The sequence below is a fragment of the Gigantopelta aegis genome, chromosome 12 (assembly GCF_016097555.1).
Source record: "Gigantopelta aegis isolate Gae_Host chromosome 12, Gae_host_genome, whole genome shotgun sequence".
In the NCBI taxonomy this organism is placed as follows: Eukaryota; Metazoa; Mollusca; class Gastropoda; order Neomphalida; family Peltospiridae; genus Gigantopelta; species Gigantopelta aegis.
The window spans coordinates 34,608,653-34,618,652 of record NC_054710.1 but is presented as its reverse complement, the minus strand read 5'-3'; the positions used below and the strand labels follow the sequence as shown (position 1 = coordinate 34,618,652).

The 10,000-nt window shown below is 39.2% G+C and overlaps 1 protein-coding gene across 1 annotated transcript in view; it reads left to right on the top strand.

The window, feature by feature from the left end:
- The window catches only part of LOC121386323, a 27,996-nt gene that overhangs the window by 9,594 nt on the left and 8,402 nt on the right, over nucleotides 1-10,000 (top strand). The gene's annotated exons all lie outside the window — the stretch shown is intronic.

Here is a 10,000-nt window from a genome sequence, read left to right as displayed (position 1 = left end):
AGTTTAATAACTAAATCCAATATTCACAATTGTGTCTTAAAATGTACCTTACATTGGAATAGTGGACGAAATCGTCAACGTGCTAATGTATATCAGTGTGTACAATTTTCATATGCGTCCTAATTGCGTACATATCATTAAGTCTGGATCTAGGCAGCGAATGGCGTCTGCTGCTAAAGATTCTTCAAATCCTGTTACTCGTCTTACCTTTACCTGGGATGGCGTACTTGGTTATCAACATTCGTCGGTTTCTGAAGAAGATGGCGCTGACGACATCAGCCTTTCCCATGAGTCACGGCGTCCTAGGCAATGACAGTAAAGCTGATAGACAGTTCACCACATATCTCATCTCTATAGCCATGGTGTCTTTCGTGACATGCCCAATATATGCCACAGTCTTGGTAGTTATAACATATTTTCCGAATTACCGGGGCGGGGGATTGCAGTTGTAACATCCTTGACACTTATCTTGCAGTGCACGGTCAATCCATGTCTACAATTGGTGCTTACAAAACTATTTCACCGTGCAGTTCCTCTGAATCAAGATTGTGTGAAAGGACAAAATGAAGGATAGTGGTTATTGAGATTCCCTTTTGACTACTATTTCTCGTTCAAGCCAGTGGTATATCAAATGCAGTGGTATGTGCTATCTTGTTTGCTGGATGGTGCATATAAACTATATCGTGCTTCTAATGGGAAAATTACCAAATGTTTGATATCGAATAGCTGGTGATTAACAAATCATTGTGTTCTATTGTTGTCGCTAAAAAAAGAACACTTTAAATCTAACCCTTTTGGCTAGATGGTTCATGCGCTATTTTCTCTTTAGTGATCCACTGGGCTATTTCTCGTTCCAGCCTGTGTTCCACAACTGGTGTAACAAAGGCCGTGGTAAGTACTGTCCTGTCTGGGATGGTGCATATAAAAGATCGCTTGCTGCTAATTGAAAAGATGAAGCTCATGAAGTGGCGACAACGGGTTTCCTCTCTCAATTACTGTGTGGTTCTTAACCATATGTCTGATGCCATATAACCGTAAATAAAATGTGTTGAGTGCGTCATTAAATAAAAATAAATCTTTCTTTTTCTTTCTCGTTATTGTCCCATACATACACACACTATTTTCTGGGTCCTCTGTGCTGACTGTGTGTACATCTGTTTACTTTTGGAATGAAATAAGTCTAGTAAGAGGTGAATAATCGGAGCTGTCTCATATTTCAAGACTACGCCAGTTCATAAAAAAAATATCACCCATAACGCTGCAAACGTCGTTTAGTGCATTTGCCTGTCTTATAATTAAAATATGTGTTGTTATTCATGTTTGTAATATAGATTGTCGAAGATAATTGACACTATATAAATATAGACCTATTTTGGTAAATTTCTTTTTTTCAATAGTGAGGCAGCAAAAGTACAGTAAAGGGCAATAACTCGTGCAGAGATATTTCGAAGGACTCAATCCTTCTAGTATGCCGGGTTTTATGTGTAGTTTTTTAAAAGGTATTATTATTGTTTGTAAATTAAGTTCAGAGACGATTTGGCAGAAATTTAGTAGTTGATTAGGTGACAGTATGTGCGTGTACCTGAATTGGGGGTGGGGTGGGCGGGTAATTATTGATGTAATTAGATGACATAAGTAAGTCTGAGTAATAAGTGACAGTGTGTGCATGTTACGTATGTAGGTTGTAGGGGTGGGTAATTATTGATGTAATTAGATGACATAAGTAAGTCTGAGTAATAAGTGACAGTGTGTGCGTGTTACGTATGTAGGTTGTGATGGTGGGTAATTATTGATGTAATTAGATGACATAAGTAAGTCTGAGTAATAAGTGACAGTGTGTGCGTGTATATGTGGGTTGTAGGGGTGGGTAATTATTGATGAAATTAGATGGCATAAGTAAGTCTGAGTAATAAGTGACAGTGTGTGCGTGTTACGTATGTAGGTTGTGGGGGTGGGTAATTATTGATGTAATTAGATGGCATAAGTAAGTCTGAGTAATAAGTGACAGTGTGTGCGTGTATGTAGGTTGTAGGGGTGGGTAATTATTGATGTAATTAGATGACATAAGTAAGTCTGAGTATTAAGTGACAGTGTGTGCGTGTATATGTGGGTTGTAGGGGTGGGTAATTATTGATGTAATTAGATGGCAGAAGTAAGTCGGAGTAAAAAAAAGTAAAGTTTGTTTTATTTAACGACGCCACTAGAGCACATTGATTTTTAATCTTATCATCGGCTATTGGACGTCAAACATATGGTCATTCTGACACTGTTTTTAGAGGAAACCCGCTGTCGCCACATAGGCTACTCTTCTTTACGACAGGCAGCAAGGGATCTTTTATTTGCGCTTCCCACAGGCAGGATAGCACAAACCATGGCCTTTGTTGAACCAGTTATGGATCACTGGTCGGTGCAAGTGGTTTACACCTACCCATTGAGCCTTGCGGAGCACTCACTCAGGGTTTGGAGTCGGTATCTGGATTAAAAATCCCATGCCTCGACTGGGATCCGAACCCAGTACCTACCAGCCTGTAGACCGATGGCCTGCCACGACGCCACCGAGGCCGGTAAATCGGAGTAATAAGTGACAGTATGTGCGTGTTACGTATGTAGGTTGTAGGGGTGGGTAATTATTGATGTAATTAGATGACATAAGTAAGTCTGAGTAATAAGTGACAGTGTGTGCGTGTTACGTATGTAGGTTGTGGGGGTGGGTAATTATTGATGTAATTAGATGGCATAAGTAAGTCTGAGTAATAAGTGACAGTGTGTGCGTGTTATGTATGTAGGTTGTAGGGGTGGGTAATTATTGATGTAATTAGATGGCATAAGTAAGTCTGAGTAATAAGTGACAGTGTGTGCGTGTTACGTATGTAGGTTGTGGGGGTGGGTAATTATTGATGTAATTAGATGGCATAAGTAAGTCTGAGTAATAAGTGACAGTGTGTGCGTGTATATGTGGGTTGTAGGGGTGGGTAATTATTGATATAATTAGATGACATAAGTAAGTCTTGAGTAATAAGTCACAGTGTGTGCATGTATGTAGGTTGTGGGGGTGGGTAATTATTGATATAATTAGATGACATAAGTAAGTCTCGGTAATAAGTGACAGTGTGTGCATGTATGTGGGTTGTGTGGGTGGGTAATTATTGATGTAAATTAGATAACATAAGTAAGTCTGAGTAATAAGTGACAGTCTGTGCATGTTACGTATGTAGGTTGTAGGGGTGGGTAAGTATTGATGTATTGATGTAATTAGATAACAAAGTACAGCTGAGTAATAAGTGACAGTGTGTGCATGTGTGTGGGTTGTGGGGGTGGGTAATTATTACTGTAATTAAATAACATAAATATGTCTCAGTAATATACATTTAGTATAGCCTGGGAATCCGTCATTACCACTTGCGGTTTATTTATTTATTTATTATTATTATTATTATTATTATTATTATTATTATTATTTGGGTGTGTATGATTAATATATTTCGGGGGTGGGGTGAGAAAGGTTGGTAGGTTTTACTTGCAATGAAAAGTTGGAAAAATCAGACTGAAGGAAATAAGGTAAAGATATAGGTAAATATACCTCGAAACTGGCATCAACAATTATAAATCCATGAATCAAACTAAAAACTCTCTCTCTCTCTCTCTCTCTCTCTCTCTCTCTCTCTCTCTCTCTCTCTCTCTCTCTCTCTCTCTCTCTCTCTCTCTCTCTCTCTCTCTCTCTGCCTGCCACTCTCTCTCTCTCTCTCTCTCTCTCTGCCTGCCACTCTCTGTGTATGTCTGTCTTTGTCTTTCTCTTTGTCTCTCTCTGTCTCTCTCTCTGTCTCTCTCTCTCTCTCTCTCTCTCTGTCTCTGTCTGTCTGTCTCTCTGTCTCTCTGTCTCTCTCTCTCTCTCTCTCTCTCCTCTCTCTCTCTCTCTCTCTCTCTCTCTCTCTCGTTGTGTGTGTTGTATACTTTAGCGACGTATTACGAGCTGTTTGCTCTGAGACATGTCGCAACATACACATTGCAAATCTAACGTTCAAAGGGAAAATAGGTTTACTTTGAAATTGATACTCCGAAATGATTTAGATGAATGCTGTTGTACACTTCGTTATTATCACACAACATGAACATGATATTTTGTATTTATTCATTTTTCTTAAGGTGTATAACATAAATATTATGATGGCAGTGAACTCTGTCGGCAGTAGTCTTGCATTTCCTTATCACAACACAACCTCAGAGTACCAGGCAATTAAAGTAAACTGAGTGTATACTTGTATATGTGAATAATAATAAGAATAAACGCCCCATAATGACGTTATAGAGGTGCATTTTTGTTGGTCTAACAAACAAGGTCACATCGGATCAGTAAATTGCAAACAGTCTGAGCGTTATGTCAATTAAAGGGACATTCCTGAGTTTGTACGATTAAACTGACATATTATATATATATTCTTGTTTAGAATATCAGTGTCTGAATATTCAATGTGTTTCTGGTCGTCTTAATATTTGTAAGAAGCCCAAATAATTTCGTACGTACGAAACAATTCTTTTTAGGTAAACGAAAGAAGAAATTTAACCCAGTACATATATTAGAACGATCAGAACCACGTTTAATATACGGCCACTAATATTTTATGCAATTTTTTTTGGTGTAAATTGCAGCAAACTCAGGAATGTCCCTTTAATGTTATATTACCATACATAACTTGTAGATGTATATAAAGCAAGTATACTGTTGAAAAGGATGACCTTGTCGGTTATGTTTTGTTTTTTTTGTAAACGCCACAAACATTTAACACGGAGACAAAGACATTTTTTGTTGTACATTACAAACATGGATGATGATGAAATGAATGGTGAAGCCGCAGTATTTCCATTCCGGTATGGGACTACTTGACCGTGCTCCAGGCCTTCTGTCAGTTGAGCTATCTCGGTATCACCCGAGACCGATGTACACGGAACCTGCAGTGCATGCCGGGCAGTCATCCCCAGTGTGGGTTCATACACTCGGGAGACACACCCATAATCGGACCCGTGAAGTGGGTGAAACTCAATGTACGTGGCCGTACACCTACCCATTCAGCCTAGCCGGACACTCACTCTGGGTTGGAGCCGGTACTGCCATGACAAATCTCTCGTTGCCTTAGAAGGGATACGAACCCAGTACTTACCAGCCTGAAGTTCGATGGCATAACCACTACACCACCGAGGCCGGTACTTGTCGGTTAAGTTGATAAGACGTCGATTCTAAGGCTGAAAGAGCCGTGTTGGCATGCCAGCATTGAATGTCAGTTTTATGCAAGAAGTGAAGAAGAGTATGCAGAGGGTCTAGACTGTCGCGAGCGCAATATTCAGGTCATCTCCCCAAAACAAAACAAAATAACAAAACAAAAAAAACCCATATGATTTTGGGCGGTTTTTGCTCCGGAAATCGTAGAGTGTACAACCACTGTAACGATCCCTCTCTAACTAACCAGTACCAACTAACCATTAACGTCCATCCTGGACAAATAGTCCAGATAGATGAAGCGTGTACTGGCGTAGCGGAGGGTGGGTGGGTGTTGGGGAACCTGGTTTTCCACACCAACTTCGCCACATAGCATGTGAACAACCGGAACTAAGCAGTGTGGGTGGCCCCCAGTATAAAATCTTGGGTACGCCATTGGATGTGTGTGCGCTTTGAATCTGACAGGAGTCATAACCGAATAAAATGTCGACAATATGTTAAAGGCAACACTTTTGAAGCGCAGAGTGAGAAACAATTCTATAGTTCCATTATGTGTTAAAGGGACATTCCTGAGTTTGCTGCACTTTTTAAGATGTTATTGACTAACAAAGACTTTTTAACGATTCTAATTACATATCAAATATATGTTTCTGCATACAATATTAGTGGCTGTATATTAAACGTGTTTCTGATCGTTCAATTATCTGTACTAGGTTAAATTTCATCTTTTTTCCTAAAATATTGTTTTTTCGTACGTACGAAATTATTTGAAGACAAAATAATATTATGACGACCAGAAACACATTGAATATACAGACACTGATATTCTAAACAAGAAAATATATTTAATACGTAAGTTTAATCGTAAAAATATGTTATTAATCGGAAACATCTTACAATGCAGCAGACTCAGGAATGTCCCTTTAAATATCAAGTATATAATGCTTTACGGTTGTGTGGGGTTTTGTTTTTGTTTTGTTTTTGTTTGTTTTTGTTTTTTGTTTTTTTTGTGTTTTTTTAGTGTGGGTTTTTTTTGTGTGTCATTAATGCTATTTTTAATGACGTCTTTTACCCGCGAATATACCACAATTTAATTTTATTAGCAGTTGTACAATTATTTATTTATTATTATTATTATTATTATTATTATTATTATTATTATCGTCTTCGTGGCCATCACTCTTTTTTTTGAAGAGTATAACATACACCTGATATTTGTTTGCATATTGTAGCTGTCGAATACATCTCTGTGACGTGACAATATTGAATTTGTTACTACTTCCTCCACGCCCTGAACACTAGGTTGTACATAAAACCGTCTAACATGACACTTAAACATTAACACGTTTCAACTGTTACTCTGAAAACATGGGCTTTCCCTTTGTCTTCTTGGTGTTGCATGCACTTCGGCCGATAATTTCCAGCGTACCATGGTTCTAATGGAAAAAAAGAACAAAACCCACGGAACTCCTGTTCTTAAGAGGTGGTGATGCAGCGGGGAAGGGAATCCCAATTAGACACCCGACGAGGTAAGTGCTTCAGATGTGCTCAACCGACTGGCCTGTGTTTGCTAACATGGTAAAATGTTTTATCACTACAAGGACACGTTAAATGAGTTTTCTTCTTTAGAATAGCATTGTCTAAAACTTCATTTTAATATATATATATATATATATATATATATATATATATATATAGAGAGAGAGAGAGAGAGAGAGAGAGAGAGAGAGAGAGAGAGAGAGAGAGAGAGAGAGAGAGAGAGAGACTGAGGGAGAGAGAGAGAGAGAGAGAGAGAGAGAGAGAGAGAGAGAGAGAGAGGAGATAGAGAGAGAGACTGAGACTGAGATCGAGAGAGAGAGAGAGAGACTGAGAGAGAGACTGAGAGAGAGAGACTAGAGAGAGAGACTGACAGAGAGACTGAGAGAGTAGAGAGATAGAGAGAGAGGGAGAGAGAGAGAGAGAGAGAGAGCTAGAGAGAGAGAGAGAGAGAGAGAGAGAGAGAGAGAGAGAGAGAGACTGACAGAGAGACAGAGAGAGAGAGAGAGAGAGAGAGAGAGAGAGAGAGAGACTGAGGGAGAGAGAGAGAGAGAGAGAGAGAGAGAGAGAGAGAGAGAGAGAGAGAGAGAGAGAGAGAGAGAGAGAGAGAGAGAGACTGACAGAGAGACTGAGAGAGAGACTGAGAGAGAGAGAGACACTGACAGAGAGAGAGAGAGAGAGAGCGAGAGCGAGACACTGACAGAGAGACAGAGAGAGAGAGAGAGAGAGAGAGAGAGAGAGAGAGAGCGGGCACAGAGGCGATGCCCCCCCCCCCCCCCTCCCCAATCAAACTTTTAAAAAAACCTGTATTAAAATAAAAATCATACATACGTACGTACATAAATACACACAGTGTGGGTTACCTCCTCCTCCTTCCCCCGATATGTTTTGCGTCACGCCCCAATATAAAATTCTGGTTACTCCAGTGGTCATATCCTGTCATGGACAGAACATTCTGGCGAAGTCAGAGGTTATGCCCACGACAATCGTGCTTGAACAGTTCTCTGATGGAAGCATGTTAAAGATTACCCACCCACACCCACAGTTGTCATATGCGATTTTAGTCATTGAAAGAGCTCATTCGGTCGGACATGTGTCCTAATGGCAGCAAATACAGTTCGGTTTCAGTCACCGAGGGCGGGCCATAACCCAATGGTAAAGCGCTCGCGGTCATTCTAATATTGGTCCCTGTAGGTGGGCCAATTGGGTTATGTTTCTTTCTACCAAGAGCACCATGACTGGTACATCAAAGGCTGTAGTATGTGTTATCCTGTCTGTAGGAGAGTACATACAAACGATCCCTTGCTACTATTGGAAAAATATATCCGGTTTCCTCTCAAAGATTATATTTCAAAATTACCGAATGTTTCGCATCCAATAAATCAGATTGTTCTAGTGGTGTCGTTAAGCAAACCAAACTTTAACTTTTAACTGTTTACAATACCAGCGTTTCCCTTTGGTTTTAAGGAGGGTCGTGGCACTGTGGTAAAGCGTTCACCTGACGTGCGATCGATTTAGGATCGATCCCGTTAGTAGGCTCATTGGGCTAGTTCTCATTTCAGCCAGTGCACCGCGACTGGTATATCAACAGCCGTGTTATGTGCTATCTTGTTGGTTGAATGGTCAATATAAAATATTCCTTGCTACTAGTTAATGACCCCCCCCCCCCCAAAAAAAAAAAAAAAAAAAAAAAAAAAAAAAAAAAAAAAAAAAAAAACCAACAACATGTAACGTGTTTCCTCTCTGACTATATTATGTAAATATACAGCGTCCTATGTTGTGCGTGCTTTGGTGTCGTATAGCTATCCAATAGCCGGTGATTAATAAATCAATATGCTCTATTGGTGTCGTTAAACAGAACCAATTTGACATTTTCTAAGCTATTAATCGATAAACAAGGATACAGAGTTGATTTTTGTTTTTTATGGGGGGGGGGGGAGGCACCCGTTATATATATATATATATATATATATATAATTAAACGTAATGCAGAAGAGCTAAAGGGACAGACACTAAGGCATATCTTCACTATTAGAGCCGTTTTTGATCACTGAAATCAAGCATTACATATATTATATTGTTTAGATAATCCATTTCCGTACATCCGAAGAGTTTCTGGTCACCCTGGTGTTTCTAATACCACAAAATGCATTTTTCATATTTTTTTTAAAAACGCACGTGTGTCTCAGAAGTAATGATTATGGAGTCGCGTTTTATTCTATTTGTATGGGTATTTCAACATCGCAAAGACGTGTTTCACTCCGTTGTATTCAAATTTGTTTCAGGTTTGTAAATTAACCAAACTTACTGTGCATTTTTACGGGTTGAAACTAGGGTCTAGGTGAAAAATATTCCTTAGTGTTTAAAAACCAAGGTCTGTCCCTGTAAAGCTTTGAAAGCAATATGGTAGCACTGCTACAACGTTCCAACCAAGCCAACCAAAACTCTATTTACGTGTCTATATCCACTGATGGTTCAAGCACGTCCATCCTGGTCGCCATACTCGACAATCGGTTGTATCGATCGGCACATATTGGGGTCAATTTAGATTGGTGTACATTTCAAATGGGGGAAGGAAGGAAATGATTTATTTAACGACGCACTCAACATATTTTATTTACGGTTATATGGCGTCAGACATATGGTTAAGGACCACGCAGATATTGAAGGAGGAAACCCGCTGTCGCCACTCCATGGGCTACTCTTTTCGATTAGCAGCAAGGGATCTTTCATGTGCATCATCCCATAGTCAGGATAGCACATACCACGGCCTTTGATATACCAGTCATGGTGCATTGGCTGGGGCGAGAAAGAGCCCAATTGGCCAAATAGGGAAAGGGAGATAATGTAATAGGTCGCGTCGATAAAAAAAAACAAAAAAAAAACATACAGCGTTCATCTGATGTTGATATTTCATTTGTGTGTGCTTTAGTGTTACGTATTGGCTTTGAAGTATAGGATTATAACAAATTCAACATTCAATATTACGACTATGCTTTCTTTCACTGCAGTCTAAATACCTCTGAGCTGGCTTATTTTGTCTTTGAAGTAGAGCATTCTATTGTTTGAAGAATTCAAGGAAATACTACTACTACGTTTTTTTGTTGTTTTTTTGTAGAACAAATGCCCCTAAAGTGGCATATTTTGCCATTGAAGTAGATCATTTTATTTTTTAAAGAATTCAACGAAATAGTACTACTACGTTTTCTTTTACTGTAGTCCAAATGCCACTGATGTTGTTTAATTTCCATT